This window comes from Danio aesculapii, chromosome 2 (assembly GCF_903798145.1).
Source record: "Danio aesculapii chromosome 2, fDanAes4.1, whole genome shotgun sequence".
Taxonomy (NCBI): Eukaryota; Metazoa; Chordata; class Actinopteri; order Cypriniformes; family Danionidae; genus Danio; species Danio aesculapii.
The window spans coordinates 13,215,172-13,232,272 of record NC_079436.1 but is presented as its reverse complement, the minus strand read 5'-3'; the positions used below and the strand labels follow the sequence as shown (position 1 = coordinate 13,232,272).

General features: G+C 37.2%; 1 protein-coding gene across 1 annotated transcript in view; it reads left to right on the top strand.

The window, feature by feature from the left end:
- The first annotated feature begins 15,527 nt into the window (after nt 1-15,527).
- Nucleotides 15,528-17,101, top strand: part of LOC130235595 (artemin) — a 33,733-nt gene continuing 32,159 nt past the window's right edge. Inside the window, exon 1 of the mRNA XM_056466120.1 lies at nt 15,528-15,662. The gene's annotated coding sequence lies outside the window, so the exon portion shown is untranslated. The remainder of the gene's footprint in view (nt 15,663-17,101) is intronic.

Genomic DNA, 17,101 nt, shown 5'->3' with positions numbered 1-17,101 from the left:
AGAATATGAGAATATTAAATATAAAAAAGTTGATTTTCCATCATGAAAACAAATAAAAAATTGGGGTTTTGAAGTTACAGCTAATAATGTGACTAAATCTCACATTGGCTTACAGTTGAGACATAATTTAAAGAGTCGCAAAACACATTTTTTGAGATGTTGACAGTCATATTTGTGTCCCACACTGCTAAAAACACTATTGGGACACATATATTTCCCCCCAAAAAGTGAAAACTGGTTGTTTTTGCGTTATTTCAAGCAAATTCATTCGTCCGGTTTAAAAAGAAATTTTGAAGCTACGTCACGGCAATTAGACCCTTGTGTGTATTCCAGCATGTAGACTAGATGTCTGTTCTGTTTGGCGAGTACAACGTGACGTCTTTGAGCTTTCACCATTAACTCATGAGAAAGACTTCCAAGTCTTTCCAGGCTGCCATTCAGCACTCTCTATTGTGTATGGGATGCAACATTAATATGTATGATAGCTTTGAAGACTTTTTTTACCTGTTACAGTGTTCAGAAGGCATAGAGATGCCACGTTGTGTTGCCAACCGTAAGACATGGGTCGTCAGTGTTGCGTTTATAAATGTGCTGCAATGAAGTAACATTGCCTTTAAAGGGCCTTAAAACCCCCCATCTCAGCAGGGTGTTTTCACACCTCTAGTTTGAAAAAAGTCAGAAAAGTGGGTGAGTCCAGCTTTGTTTAGGTGGGAGTGACGGGGGAGGATCAGTTTGATTTTTACAGAGACAAAACAAACACACAGACGCAGGGGAGAAAGACAGTGACTGTGTTTACATGGACATCAGTAACCGAATTACTTGCCAAATTCTTAATTTATCGACTTTAACTGCAGTTTGGCACTTTCACTTTCATTCAGGAACACTTCATGCATGCCCCCCTGTGACAAACAAGATATTGGATGCGAGGAACTGCTGGAAGAGTCTAGTTTTAATGGAATGTTTGATACCGCAAGGCGGTATGGGAGAAAAAAAAACCCATCCGCATTTCTCTGTAACTTAGATGCGCTCGGTAGGTAGTTTCAGAAAGCTGTGTGTGTATAGACTATCCTGTCAAAAAATGCGGCAAAAATCATACACGATGGTTATAGTTTGATTAAGGTGTTTACATTCAGAGAGCAGCATTTACAGCAGATCTTTCAGCCCATAATATTGTAGTGATATTAACGTACTGTAAACTTAGTAACTAAATCATTTTGACCTAAGGTATGTCTTTAAAAACTGAAAGAGTACTGCTGACGATACTAACTAACTTTGCCTCGGATCAAACATTAAAAAAGAACACTGATCACACACACTTACCAAATCTGTAGACACGGGACAATCAACACCAACTGGAACCGCGTCTTTTTAAAAAAAGGTGAGTGGCAAATCTGAATTTCACCATTTCCAGATGCGAAAAGCTCTCGGGTTAAAATGTTCCTTACAAACATATTTCTGTCGCGTGCACTGTAATCCACATGTGAGTCCAGCTGCGCTCATTGAAAACAAAACCTTCATTGCAGCACATTTATTAACACATCACTGACGACTCATGTCTCTGAACAATTCTTCTTCGTCCACTTGTTTTAATTACGGTTGGCAACAAAATGTAGCTTCTCTCTGCCATCTGAACACTGTAACAGGTAAAAACAAAGTAGTCTTCAAAGCTATCATGCATATTAATGAAGTTGCAACGATTAGTCACAATAGAGCATGCTGATTGGCGGTCTGGAAAGACTTGGAAGTCTTTCTCATGAATTAATGCTGAAAGCTCAGATATGTCACATTGTACTCGCTTGTACAGACATCCAGTTTACACGCTGGAATACACACAAGGATCTAATCGTCGTGATGTTGCTTTAAAACTTCTTTATAAACCAGAAGAGAATCAACGATTTTTTTTGAGAAATAAATGTGTCACAATAGTGTTTTTAGCAGCGTGGGACACATATATGACTGACAACATCTCAACAAATGTGTTTTTGTGTTTCATGACCCTTTAACACAGTATATCCTACAATTATTACTATCACAAAATATTTTTTCTGTAATAATATTAGTTTATTTCTTGATGTTGTAACTAAGGCTTAATCCCATCTCTATCCCTTTTACTTATACTTCACCCTAGCCCTCCTTTTCATGTGTTTATTTAAAGTGGAAGAGATGTCTTGACTCTCTTTTGATTAGCGGTGTAGCAGTAGAAGGAAGTGTCAGATTCTTCCAGCCATACAAATGAAGATTTTTGGGACTACAAACTGTGAATACAGTTTTACGCTTCTTGCAGCCGGAAGTAACAGGGATGCCTGAGGAAACTCTGAGGCTGACATGTTTTTTTCCAGCTGAAAACTAACAACAATTTCTGTCCAAATACAGCGCAAACCAACTTTCAGAGAGAGAGTACCATGTTAAACAGTACTGTGCTTGTGCTTTCTGGAATGATAACCGCACCATATAAGACATTTGCAGCATATTCTGTGGCGTTTGAGCTAGCGATGACATACGATAATGTGTGTAGTTGTACCAATTCGTAGACCATTATTTTAATCCCCAATCTGTCTAAAAAGTCTTAAGGGAACAGTGGTAGGTGCAGGGGTGTAAAAAAAAACTACAGTCTTTGGGCCTAAGCCTTAGTAGTTTCTAAGTAATTTTATAAATAATATAATAAATTACTGACACATTGCACTGTGTTGGTAAAGGGATGGTAAACAAGATCCACAAAAACTTTCTTCCAGACTCCCAGACAGAGCAGCTGCTAAAATTCCATTACAAAGCAACAAACAGATATTTGAAGTCCCACAAGGTGTCCCAAGTCATACCAAGGTGTAGGATCCTCCAGAGACTTGCAGTTGAGCATAAACCTACTTTTGGGCCACCCTTAACCAATGCTTACAGTTGCAATGGGCTCAGACATATATCAAGACAAATTTTCAAACTTGTTTACTAATGAGTGTTGTGCAACCCTGGATGGTCCAGGTGGATGGAGTAGTCTGTGGATGTCCCACCATGTTTAAACAACGTGTCAGCAAGACGTTGGCGGAGTCATGTTTTGGGCTATAATCAAGTGGAGTGAGCAGGTAAGTCCCCATAGGGGTCCCTGAAGGTCTTAAATTACCTTGGCAAAGTATAAAGAGTTTCTGATTGATCACTTTCTTCTATGGTACAAAAAACAATGGTACTGTACATGGTACAAAACCAATTTCCAATTTGCCATGTCTCAAAAATACTTGAAAAATGTGTTGCATCTCAAATCTATAACTATCTCTCTAGTAACAATTTGTTTGAGCTCTTCCAGTCTGGCTTTCATCCCAACCATGGCACTGAGACTGCTCTTGTCAGGATTACTAATGATTTACTACTGGCAGCAGACTCTGGTTTACTAACAATTCTTATTCTTCTGGACTTGAGTGCAGCCTTTGACACGGTGTCGCACAAGGTTCTTTTAAATAAGCTTGCCTCACTAGGGATCTCTGGCGCCCCTCTTTTATGGTTTAATTCATATCTCGCAGAACGTACTCAGTTTGTCTAAATTAAAGATTTTAAGTCAAGATCTTAGTCACTACTGGTGTCCCACAAGGTTCCGTACTGGGTCCACTTCTGTTCATCATATATCTATTGCCTCTCGATCACATTTTTAGAAAATACAACATACAATTTCACTGCTATGCTGACGACACTCAACTCTACCTGTCCACTAAGCCTTCCAGTTCTTTTTCTCCTTCTGCTTTGAGCAGATGTTTAGCTAAAATAAAAATCTGGCTTTCAGCTAACTTTTTAAAAAGTTAAAAGTGTTTGGGATAAAGCTGATATTTCACAATAGACATTGATAATAGCACAATTCTTCCCTCTGTGCAGTTAAAGAGTTAGGGTGTCGTCTTGGATAGCACACTCTCATTTGAAGGTCACATCAATAATATTACGCGTACTGCATATCTCCACCAGCGTAATATCACTCGTCTACGCCCTTCTCTCACAACCAATAACACAGTAATTCTGTTTTAAAATGATGCTGCTCTGTCTCTGTGAATGGGGGAAAACCTAAACATCTGAAAATGTAGACATGGCTGCAGACCTTCGCCTCTCTGATTGGGGCTTTTTGCTGAATATTAAGTACACAATGTTCAGTCTTGCATCCTCTCCTCAGACTTTGCAGGTTTGATATGAAAAACAAAGTCCCAAGGACATGTTGGGTACATCTTCAAAGGAAACAGTGTACTTTATAATGTCATTCACATCACCATGGCTATATTGTTTCTTATCAATAAAATGAAAGCATGACATAAGGAACTGCCTATTTTCATTTTGATATTAACAACTTAACAGACACCAAAACTGTTTTTGTAGCTACATATTTATATTACCGTCATCTTCACTGTATGCATATTTATAACAAAACGGAGCCATTAGCATAACTGCCTCATTTCATTTTCTTTGAAATATCCTGCCTCTTTTTCTGAATATCAGTTTTAATAATCAATAATGGCCATTATAAAGGTATAACATACAATAAGTTTATACATTATAGGAAATAAAGGCAAGCAATCAGTCAAAATGCAGAATCAGTGTATGTGGTTACTATTTATACTTAATATATTAACTTATCTTTGTTATCTTTGTTTTAACTTGTTATCCTGAGAACAAGTAATAGATTCAAAAGACTTCGTTAGATAGAGACAAGATGAATTAAATATCACGTTTAACAACTATAGTGAGATCAGAAGATCCTTGATGAACTGTCCGACTTGCGCTGTTCTCACCTGGGGAGGTGTGCTCAAAGCACCCGCTGACTGCCTGGGGCTCAGACGTGAACATACGCTTCAGAGCATGACAGAGTGTGTGTGTGGTCACATAATGTGCGTTTTCTGTGGTATAGTGTGGACGGAGATCTTTTCAGAAAGGCTAGATGAAATGCCAGTGTGGATGTGGATCATTTTCGCTCTAAAATGCCGTAGCGGGAGGCAGTTACCATCAAAAGAGCTGCTCTGGGAGGCTATTCTGGCATCCTTCAAAGAAATTCAAACAAAAACTATTCAAAAACTCACAAGTTTTAATGGATGCAAGAATAGTGAAGGTGATATCAAAGAAGGGATCCTATGTTAATATGTAACTTTTGGTTAAATAGCTTTTGATTTCAGTAAATATGCCCTAATGCTGCAAATTCAACATATGACAATTTTCGTTTTTTTACAACCAATAAAATATTTTGATATTCTGTTGTGCGTTGGAACAGTGCATTTTGTGGGGTTTTTTTTTTTTGTTTTTTGTTTTTTATATAAATCCTGTGACTTGGAAATAATACTGAGTGTATCAACTAATTAGGAAAGTCAGGAAAAACTATAATTTGCTAATTGCTAATAAGTTAATTGGAAATGCTGAGCAGCACAGCTCCTGGTCAATTTTAAACATTCAATCATGTCAATAAAGTTAGGCAGTTGTTGGCTTGAATTTGGTCGGTCGATTTATCTGAAGTTGATCAATCACGAGGATAACATCACTGAACAAACCATGTTTTCCTCTGTCCAGGTAATGCCATTGAATTTCATGCGATTGCTTTAGAATTTGCCAGGTCATAAAATTATGTCGTATATCACTGCGTCAAAACAATTTTTACATAAGCTCACTACTGACATGTATGTGGCCTTGAGAATTCACACTGTGTATGCCACCTTAGGACAAGATCTAAGAATATGAATCACTACACAGTAAAACCCAATAAGTTAAGTTAACTCAAACTGTTTGAGGAAACCGATTGCAGCAAAACATTTAAATTTTGAAACAAAATGGTTTGAGTACTGTAAACTTATATATTGTATCACAACCACATATATATTTTGTGTTGATATCATCAAACTTTTAGAGTATTAGTAACTTAAACATTTTAACTTCAGTCATCAAATCACTATAACTTAAACAAATTAAGTCCAAACAACTATACAGTATAGCAACTCAAATGGTTTGGTATTCCTTCTAACATTAGAGTTAACACATTCGATTAGAGTTCTGCTTAATAAAATCAGTTTATGAGTTACCATAACTCTTTTGAATTGAGTCAAAGTAACTTTTTAAAAATTTTAAGTTAAACTAACTTATTTCAGTTAGTGATTTTCATTGTTAGGTTTTACAGTGTAATAATGTGACTTTAAATCTTGCCATTGTAAATAAATCTCATCCTTTTGACTATTACCAATAATGTGACTATAACAATATTGTAACTATATAATCACATGAGGTTATGATTGCTAACAAGGTGTTCTTTTATTCTGCCATTGTAGCTAAATTTCACATTGGGACTCATGAATGACACTTTATAACTTATGATTTTGACTCATAGTTGTGACTTCATAGAGTATCTGGCAATATTGTATATATAATGTTTTGTTAAAACCTAATTGTGTGACTTTGATACTTTAATAATTAACTTGCAATATGACTTCACTTGCAGTTTTGGTTTTAAATCTCTAAACTATATCTTACATATTGGCACATATTAACTGAGACTTTATACATCTTTATATCTCAATATGACTTTTTCAATAGAGGCGACTAATAATGTGTCTTTAAATCTCCCACGATCCCACTTGCACTTTATATCTAACTACAAATTCCTCCATCTTTCTGTCTTAGTAGGGGAGGTTATTAGTTTGTCTGAGCGAATGTGTCACAGTGGAGAAGATCTGAACATAAACCAAACTGCTTGTGAAAGACTTGTAACTGACCTACACATCTGGAACCATGTTTCTTGTACCTCGCTCTTGAGAATTAGCTGGATAACTTGGCGTAAGCTTGATGGTTCATGCCAAAGGAAGGTTTCACTGCCAGTCTAATAACTTAAGGATACCCAGACGTGCACGTGATGATCAACATTTTGTTAACTGGTGGATTAGCTGAGCGTACGTTTTCTCCCAGATTTTATGTGAATGTTTGAGGGAAAAATGATCTTGTGTTTACAGCATAATTAGAATAATCATGTGTGGTTAAGAAAATAGATGGGCTTTATAGTCAGAAAATGTTAAAGGAAGAGAGGTCCATGTGTGCCACTGTTGTGTTGCTCTATTTGTTTTTCTGCGTGTGAGCTTGTTCTGTTAGATGTGGCTGCAAACAGCTCAGTCTTTTACCCTCACTTTCTTCATGACATTTACAACCTCCTATTGGGTACAGCATGTTCTTATTTTGAGGGTTTAACACAAATGTACATAAATGAATACCAGGGGAGGTGGAGCCCATCCTGACCGTAGTAGACATGCAAAACACATTTATTTTAGTTGAAACAACCAGAACTGTTCTTGTAATAATAATAATAAAAATGTATTGTTATTTTTAAATCTCTGCCTTTTTCAAATAATCCAACAACTTTTACAATATCTCAGTTGAGATGCTCAGTTGAATCTTACATTCACTCTAAACAATTCTGGGCTGTTGTACTGCTGATCTGGGATCTTCATGCACAACCATCTCTAGGGTTTACAGAGAATGGTCTAAAAAAGAGAAAACATCCTGTGAGTGGCAGTTCTATGGGCACAAATGCCTTGTTGATGTCAGAGGTCAGAGGAGAATGGCCAGACTGGTTCGAGCTGATAAAAAGGCAACAGTAACTCAAATAACCACTCGTTACAACCGAGGTATGCAGAGGAGCATCTTTGAATGCACAAGACCTTCCAACCTTGAGGCGGATGGGCTACAGCAGCAGAAGACTACACCGGGTGCCACTCCTGTCAACTAGAACAGCAAACTAAGGCTACTATTTGCACAGGCTCACAAAAATTCGACAATAGACAATTGGAAAAACATTGCCTGGTCTGATGAGTCTTGATTTCTGCTGCGACATTCAGATGGTAGGGTCAGAATTTGGTGTAATGGTGTGGGGGATATTTTCTTGGCACACTTTGAGCCTATTAGTACCAATTGAGTATCGTGTAAACACCACAGTCTACCTGAGTACTGTTGCTGACCATGTCCATCTCATTATGACCACAGAGTACCCATCTTCTGATGGCTACTTTCAGCAGGATAACGCACCATGTCATAAAGCGCAAATCATCTCAGACTGGTTACTTGAACATGCCAATGAGTTCACTGCGCTCAAATGGCCTCCATAGTCACCAGAGCTCAATCCAATAGAGCACCTTAGGGATGTGGTGGAACAGGAGATTCGCATCATGGATGTGCAGCTGACAAAAACTATGATGCTATGATGCTATCATGTCACTCTAGACCAAAATCTCTGAGGAATATTTCCAGTGCGTTGTTGGATCTGTGCCATAAAGGATTAAGGCAGTTGTGAAGGCAAAAGGAGGTCCAACCCAGTACTAGTAATGTGTACCTAAAAAAGTGGCCAGTGAGTGTACCTGTCTGTATAACTTGTGTATGACCAAACTGTGACTTTTTAACTTATAATGGGAAAAAAAATTCCACAAGTGTGACTTAAATAAAAATGTGCAAATAACATACTGTGACTTTATAAGCAATAATATGATTGTAAAACCCACAATTCTAACCTAATTAATAATAAATAAATATTAAAGGGATAATTAATCAAAAAATGTATATATTGTCAATTACTCACCCTCATGCTGTTCCAGATCTGAAAAATCCATGTACCATTAGTGCTTTCATATTCAGAAGAGAAATTAAGATATTTTTTATGAAATCCAAGAGCTCTGGATTACAGAGCTCTAGAGCTCAGCAGGGGTCCTGAAATGTTCAAAGTCTAGAAAGGTACCAAGAGTTTCATTAAAACAGTCCATGTGTTATAGTGGTTCAATTGTAATTTTATGAAGCCACAACAATCATTTTGTGTTTATAAATGTACGTAAAATACTTAATATATATTATTACGTATAAGTATGCAAGTATATTACATAATATACTTATACGTTATATAGTAGTAGTAAGTAGTAATGTGACTTTGTAGCTCACAATATGACTATGGATCTCAGTCTAAAAGTTTGGTTAGGAAAAATCTGTTATTAATTACCCACCCTCATGTTGTTTCAAGCCTGTGAGAGGTTTGTTCATCTTTAAAAAACAAATTAAGATATTTTAGATTAAATTTAGATTAGAGAGCTCCTCCATAGAAAGCAACAGTTGCAAGACATTCAAAGGCATTAACATTTTAACAGTTTTTCTCTCTTGCTTAAACACTCGTGTAATTTCTAGCTTTCTTTAGCATGTCCAGAAGTCCAACCATTTGTGCGATGGAATCTTCCTCTGCCTTTTAAGTGCTACCGTGGGTGCCTTTGATGGTGCAGAATGTTTTGTCGACATTATGGGGTTTGTTGGGGAGAAAACTTGCAAACATACAGTACAACACTTCAGAGTCACACTGCTAGCGATCAAAGATTTATGTAGATTTGGCAAGCTGAACGCATCATGTTCTACACATATGACACAGCATCGAGGAGATAGATTGACAATGATCTACAGCCAATCAGGACACAAAGCGCTGTAAAAAAAAAAGCATGTCAAATCGTACTAAAAAAAGTCAGTGAAAGGTGAACCGCGTTATGGCAAGGGACCACTGTATTGTAATTGTCACTAATTGTGGCTCGGTTCATTTGGTCCGGACCAAGGGCAACAAATGATACATTGTAGCATTTTTCTGTCGTTGTGGGTCCTTTTCAGACCACACTGATTGCTTTGGTTCGAACCAGCTGAAAAGGACCAAAATGCACTCATGTGACAAAATCCACATCACTATTGGCCAGATGGTATTTATTGTATTTCCTAAACTGCTTTTCAATTGGTCAGAGTTTACATGAGGGAAAATGCCAATAGAACTCCTGCAAGTAAACAAACCCGCAGACACAAAATGTCGCTCCACTGGCTAATTGTATCCTTGGTCATAGTATATTATATAGTTTGTAAACATCACTTTAAACAAACATGTCTAAAACATGTGACATGGTCATCTTCCGGAAATACTACAGACGATCCATCAGGTAATGTTTTTCCCCCTCTCTCTCTGTTTAAAACTGTTAGTAAAGCGCTGTCAATAAGTATTTTTCCTTCATACCCCATAAAATGGGACAGCGTATCGGACTACGGCAGCTGGATTAGTCCAAAAGGCGCAATACTTTTTGCAGTTGGGTCTGTTTTAGTTCGGATCATATTCTCACCACAAACGAACCGCTCCAGGGTTCGTTTGAAAGCGTACCGGGTCCGCTTTTTTGGTCCGCTTTTGGTGCACACTCGAGTGGGATTGCTACATTCACACCTGCCCAAACGAACCACACCAAGAGGGAAAATGAACTATAGTGCGATTCAACCGAACTAAATAAGGCAGGTGTAAAAGCACCCTGAATCTTACAATGGCAGCTTTATTACGGTTTATGTGACTTTTTGTAACAATTGTAACTAATTTCTCAACTTTTTGTTACGGAACCATAAACAAGTGTTAATGTGGATGGCATCTTTTCACTGGTGTTGAGACAAAGATGAACCTGAATTTAAAAGCTGGAGCTTTGAGGGCAAACAGCCTGCTAAGAGCATTGATGCAGTTGGGAGGGAATGCATGACAAGTGTCAGTTGTGTTTGTCATAGCTCAGTCATCCTTGATAGTGTTTGAGCGGTTTGTTTACTGGGTGCCTGTATCTGTTGTTCATGTGCTCATCGGCTTAGCCGTGAGTACACACAGGACGTGTTCTTCAACCCTGCACAATAGTGCACATTCATATTCATCACTCAAGTAGACAGCCACATATTATATCAGGGAAGGTGTGCTTTCAGTCATATTGTAATTCATTTTTTTTAGCTATGTCTCTTTTTAAAGCACACTTATGAATTTGTCTATATGGTCCCAATATACTATATAATATATTGGGTCTGTGTGTAATACCTTAGGTGATCAGGATCTGAGACCAACCCATCAACCAGTAATCAGTCTGCGGCATTTTGCATGTGTTTTGTAACTTTTTGTAAAAATAGGATACAAGCAGGAAATAAGGTGGTTAAAATACACATGACCACAGCCGTAAAAAGCAGAGCTTAGTTTCATTTTCAACAGTGGTGATAACGAAACTCGTAAGAATGCAATACATATGCATCAGTCATTGCCTTGGTAAATGTAAGTGTAACGTAAACCATGATATGGATGATGATCCGATTTTTGGGACTCCTTATTTTTGGAGATTTACTTCAATACCAATCTATAGCAAATACATAGCATTCTTTCACCTATAGCTATAGAGAATCTGGCTGCCTGGCAGCAGAGTGGCAACGTTATGGGTCCGCATTGGGTTTGGTCATTTTAAAGTGTATCGCGGGTCTGAACGGGTTCAAGTCTCATTTTTCAATAACTTACAGGTCCGAGTTGGGTCTGTGCATCACATTTAAAGATCTCTTTGCTTCAGGTTGTAATTTTTGGACCTGTGAAGACCTCTAATAGGGACACAATGTTTGGTTTCAATCTGTCAAAGCTTTGCAGATTTATAGCGGCAGATGCTCATATACAGCCTTGGATGCAGTTTGGCATCATGTCACCAAACATGACACGAAATCAAAGACTTTTTTTGCTGACATGGGCTGAAGATAATCTGGTCCAATTTTCACAAAAAAAAATAAAAAATAAAAAATTGTCTACAGAAGTCCTCAATATGCTGACAGGAATTTAATTCATTCATTTTCTTTTCAGCTTAGTCCCTTTATTAATCAGTGGTTGCCACAGCGGAATGAACCACCAACTTATGCAACCCATTACAACACCCATACACCTATTCACACACATACACATACAATTTAGCCTACCCAAGTCACATACTGTATAGCGAATGTCTTTGAATTGTGGGGGAAACCGGAGCCCCCAGAGAAAACCCACGCGACCACGGTGAGAACATGCAAACTCCACACAGAAATGACAACTGGCCCAGCCGAGGTTCAAACCAGCAACCTTCTTGCTGTGAGGTGACAGCGCTGCCTACTGCGCCACCCGACAGGAATTTCATCCAGTTATATTTAATTGATACTGATGACCAAGGAATCTATTTAAAGCTGTTTTTTAGAAGTTTCAACTTGTTGCTGTGGCTGATAATTTTGTCCTCATGGTTCAGAAGTTATTCCCAAGAACATGAGTACAACTTTACACATTTAAGACAATTGTTAGTGCTAGAGGGATTGAGTTAGAAGCCCCAAAATTACTATGGTTAATGTTTACACTACCAAAATTTCCATCCAAATATGTGAATTGAATGTATACCATAACAGGAATATCACATAAAACATTTGCGAATAAAGCATAGTTTCCACCCAGTCAGTCAAAGAGAACAAAATTGTTACGTCTTGATAAACTGGCGCCAAATATCAAAAAGAAAAATGGATTTTGCTGTGGTAGGAGAGGCCACTGTGAGCTCTTTTTCAAAAAAGATAACTGTTTTTTAGAGACATAAGACTACTCATTGGGAGCGCAGCCACTCAAGACAATTCTGAAAGGTAATAACATCGAACAACCCTGATAACGATTTAATTTAGGCTGTTCCATCATGGCCCGGTTAACTATTATGGTGTATAGTTTGGTTTCGTGTGCCTGTTAAAAACAAAATCACATGACTTATTTTGATGCTGGAATTTATTTGGTAAATGTGTTTCCATCATAGTTTAGAGACATTTTTTTCTTATCAGATAGAAAGTTTATACTTCTCAGTTATGAGCATAACCTTTTCATGCTCATTTTAACGTTTATGCACATTTTGCCACTTCCATCAAGAATTTTTTTATGTGAAATGCACCTAAAAATAGGTGGATGAAACATAGCTACTGTTTTCTATAAGTATGCCAAATATATTAATAATTAATGAAATAATGCACATATAGAAATAATGGACAATAAAAAATTGTATTTCATTTGTCATTTAACAAAATCTTAGTTCACACCCATAGTTATTTTACTTGAGTAGTGCATTCTGTTCTATACACAACCATATAAATAAAAACAGGCACCTGTGCATCTTTTCTTTCATCAAGATAGGCTGACATTTGGTGTCTTCCAGCTGTTTAATAGCCAGTAATCAGTTCTTAAAACATTGTAAGTAGTAAATCTTTACTCTATAAAGAGCATAAGTGAAACAGCAGCTGAGCACTGCCTCAGGACATTAGAAAGCCTGAAATGTTCTAGCTTGGAAAATACCTAGGGTGCACCTGGTGAAACCCTGTGTGGGACATGCTGTGGTGCTCCTGAAAGGAAACTTCAAAAAATCTTGACGGTTACATACTAAGCGATGTTATCTTTTTAAATAAAAATTGCCATCCATTGTGACTCAAGCAGGGGTTACCTGAGGAGAAAACCCCGGTTACAACGAGAGATTTCCCAATCAGTCTTTTTGAACTTGAACTTTAACATTGTTTATGGATCACCAGTGATGATTCACATTCCTTCATCCCTCACTCGGTTGCGTGTGTTGTTGGTTTGGTCTATAAATAGAGCGCAGGAGAGCCTCCCAGAATTTGTTTTAGTGTTTTGTTAAAGCCGAAAACGAGAAAGGCCCTGTTTGGCCAGTCTTTGTGCTTTGAGCCTGATGTTTGTAGTGGAAGGAGTGCCAAAGTTAGTGCATGTCTGTAGGCGTAGGGAACTCCGCTGAAGATTACATGGATGTTATAGGGGAGGTGAGAGTGGGCGAAGGGGTTTTGCAAAGGCCTGGTAGATTTTCATCTAAACAGACGTGTCTGCCCTATGAAGCCTTTTTAAAATTTAGTTTCATTTAAATAAGTATATGTTTGAGTATAAAACCATAAAATGTGATTGAAATCATAATACATAGAGATATCTGACATTGACGGGTGTGTTTGTATACTTTTTGTTCTGTTCCCCACGTTCATTTGGTCCAGACCTACAGTAGAAGAATACATTTAGTCCTGGTTCACTGTCATTTTTAAAACTCAATCTGAAAAAATCTTCAAAACTTACCGTACATCCAACACAAGGCCGTATACTGAAATGGGTTTACACATATGATTCATTCATCAGTTGAAAATTTGTGAAAAGCCCATAAAATGTGTTAAGGAATAGATGTTTGTTTAATGCACACAACCGTGGCCCAGTTGGAAGTGTTCACATTTACTCAAATGAACTGCAATAACAGCAATCGCAACAGTTAATTTGAATGAAATATACCCAAACTACACCTGCCATGTGTAAATTCACCCTAAATGAAACATTAAAAGTAGAATTTAAAAGAATTTTATCACTTTAAACAGTGCTCAGAAATGTTACCAGTTTGAGTTCATGCAGAAATCGATGACCTCAGCTTAATGACCAGGAATATATTTGTAGTACAGAAAAGTAGCATTCTATAATCGTTTATTAATCATAAATGTTCAGTTTATGTGGGAGATTCGTAAAAGTGAATGGTGACTGATGATATCAATCAGCCTAACGTCTTTTTTGTTACACCAAATAAAGGAAGCCTAATATGGGTCTGAATGAAACATGAGGGTGGTAAAAAATACATATTTTCAGCTGTGTCCTTCAGTACTTATTTCACTTCTTGAATGCAGTTAAGTATTTTAAAGTATTATTAAATATATTTTGTGTAAATATAATTGCTTCAGCGAGAATAAAAATCCTACAGGCCTTACATGGGTTTGTGAATACTTGTTTTACCTAATCTAATTTCCACCGTTGTATACAAATGAGTTTCCAACTTCTTTATTAAAAAAGTTTTGTGTCTGACCCTCGAAGAGCAGTAAAGTCTTACCAAATGAAAAAGTTCTGTCATGTTTTTTCAATAAACCATAAAAATGAATATAAGCTGCTTCTGGACATTATAAAGGCCAACATTAAATTGTGTTCAAGTTAGCCTATTCGTCTGCTCACGTAATGACATAGGCCTAATTCGTAATAGGCTATTAATCGCTCAATAAAGCTAAATACCATACTTGATTACATTTGACGTTGGATTTGTAGTTACAGAAAAAGGTCATTCATATTCAAAATTTTGGTCTCATAAGCATATTGTTAGTAAAGCTCTTGATGAATGATGAATGTGTTCGCTCACAGCCCACATTCGCTGTCTCACTACGGGACCATGAATCACTACAACAACAACTGTGATTAAAATCACATTAAAGCTGGTTCAAATCAGCATTTGAAGTGGTTTATTAAGCAAATTTCATGAATGGAACAGTTTTGAACTTTTCTTACTTATTTTCAAGTGTATGCCAAGGTATTTTAAACTTACCTTTTTGTTTGTGTTGAAATGTGTAGCCTATATATGCTACTTCTGTGCTATACAAATTAGGATGGCTGTTGATGAATTTTGGAAATAGCAGCCTTAAACCATGTCGGCTAGATTTTAGACACATAAACTTCAAACATTGACGCTAGTGATTATTGTTAGTGATAGTATTTCAATAATTAGCATGATTTTTTTATTACCGTGACTGTTCATGGTCATTGGTGTTGACTTTATTCCCCTCAGGACGAGGTGCTTCACAAGAAGAAGAGAGAGAGGCTTGGCCACGGAGGGAGGCGCTTCTCCGTCCTCCTCGCCTTTGAAGAGTTTGTTCTCTGGCTTTTAGAAAAGGACATGCCCGTGAGAAAGTCAGTTGCTCGAAAATGATGTTGCGTTAAAGAAGCGCGTGTGGATTTTACCCGCGAAGACACGCTCATCTGCCTGCGAGAAGCGCGAGGCTGTACGGATTTGGCGCGCCTCAAGCACTCCATCTCTGAACGCACGGTAACTTCAGCTTGATATCTCTCTTTTTTAGTTGATAAGTGTCGTTGTCAGCGGCTTTGGGTCTGATTCAGACTTCTTTAATATGTCCCCTCAGGCAATAAACATTAGACGGCTGCTGTGTATTTGAAACTTTTCCTTGCCGGGTGTCATCAGGTGTGGTCTGAGGCATCCTGTCAATCACTCTGTTTTCATTGTCTGTTCATTTCACGCAAATAAACTTGGTTTAATTGATCGATTTTACTTTTGGAGATTCAAACAAGACTGTGCGTATAGATCTAAAATATTAAATTTTTGTATTAATTTTAATGTTGGAGGTGACTGGGATGATTTTCGCATCACTGTTATAGTGCAAGTTGTGAAAGTTAAGAATTAATTGGGTTTTTATTTATGAAAGACTTTTCAACTTTATTTTTTAAGTTCACCATAATGGTCTTTTTATTAGATTCAAAAGTTTCATCTTGTCTCATCAAAATATTTTACAACTGACTCAATATGGCTCAGTGGTTTCATGAAGAACATTTACAGAACCACCAGCATATGAAAATCAATAAAAAAAAAAGATTCTTCCATGGCTCACTTTGGGGAAAAAGTATCATATTTTTTATTACATTTTTATTTTGAAGTGTGCATTTTATCATGGAATACCAGATACATGTTTGCTAAATATTACCATTTGTCTCTAACAAAAAAAGAAAAGAAAAAAAAAAAAAAACAGTCCCTGTTGGGTCAGCTTAACAGTTTTAAATGACCTATTAAAGAAAAAGAATAAATGTATATTATTTACATACATTTCAAAAAAGCTTATGAATTTCACATGTGAGTCGATTTATTCAAATTGTTTCAGATTCGACCGAAGGATTCAATTTCACTTTTTTCTGCGCTTATTTCCATTTTCAGAGCTGTCATTCTGGAATCTTTGCTTTCAGATCAGCCCTGGAATACCGCCGCACCTACCTAAATGACATATCCATGTGTGTTTTTGCATAGCTTACATGCTTTGTTTTTTAACTTTGTCTCACAATAATATAGACCAGTGTTTTTAATTTGGTGTCCAGACGGAAATGTCTTCTTTATCTGACACACCCAATTGAGTCAACTAATGAGCTGATGATATAAATCAGGTGTTTTTAATAAAGGACACATTCAGTATGCAGTGCTGAGGTCCTCCAGAACCTTGATTGAGAACCACTGACATGCAGAGCCAAAAGAGCAACGCATTTTCATTTATTCTCACAAATGAGATTTTTTCCTTCCATTTCTTCAGTCAATCCTGTGTTTGCTGACCTGGCTCTCACCTCACTTCTTCATGTCATATAATGCTTTCTCGAACCTACGGTGTTGATGTGGCACCTCCCGCCTTGTGTTTTCAAGTGCACATTCCCGAACTGTAGCGCAGCATGGAGGGAACGTTTAAATGAAGACACATTTGCACATAATAT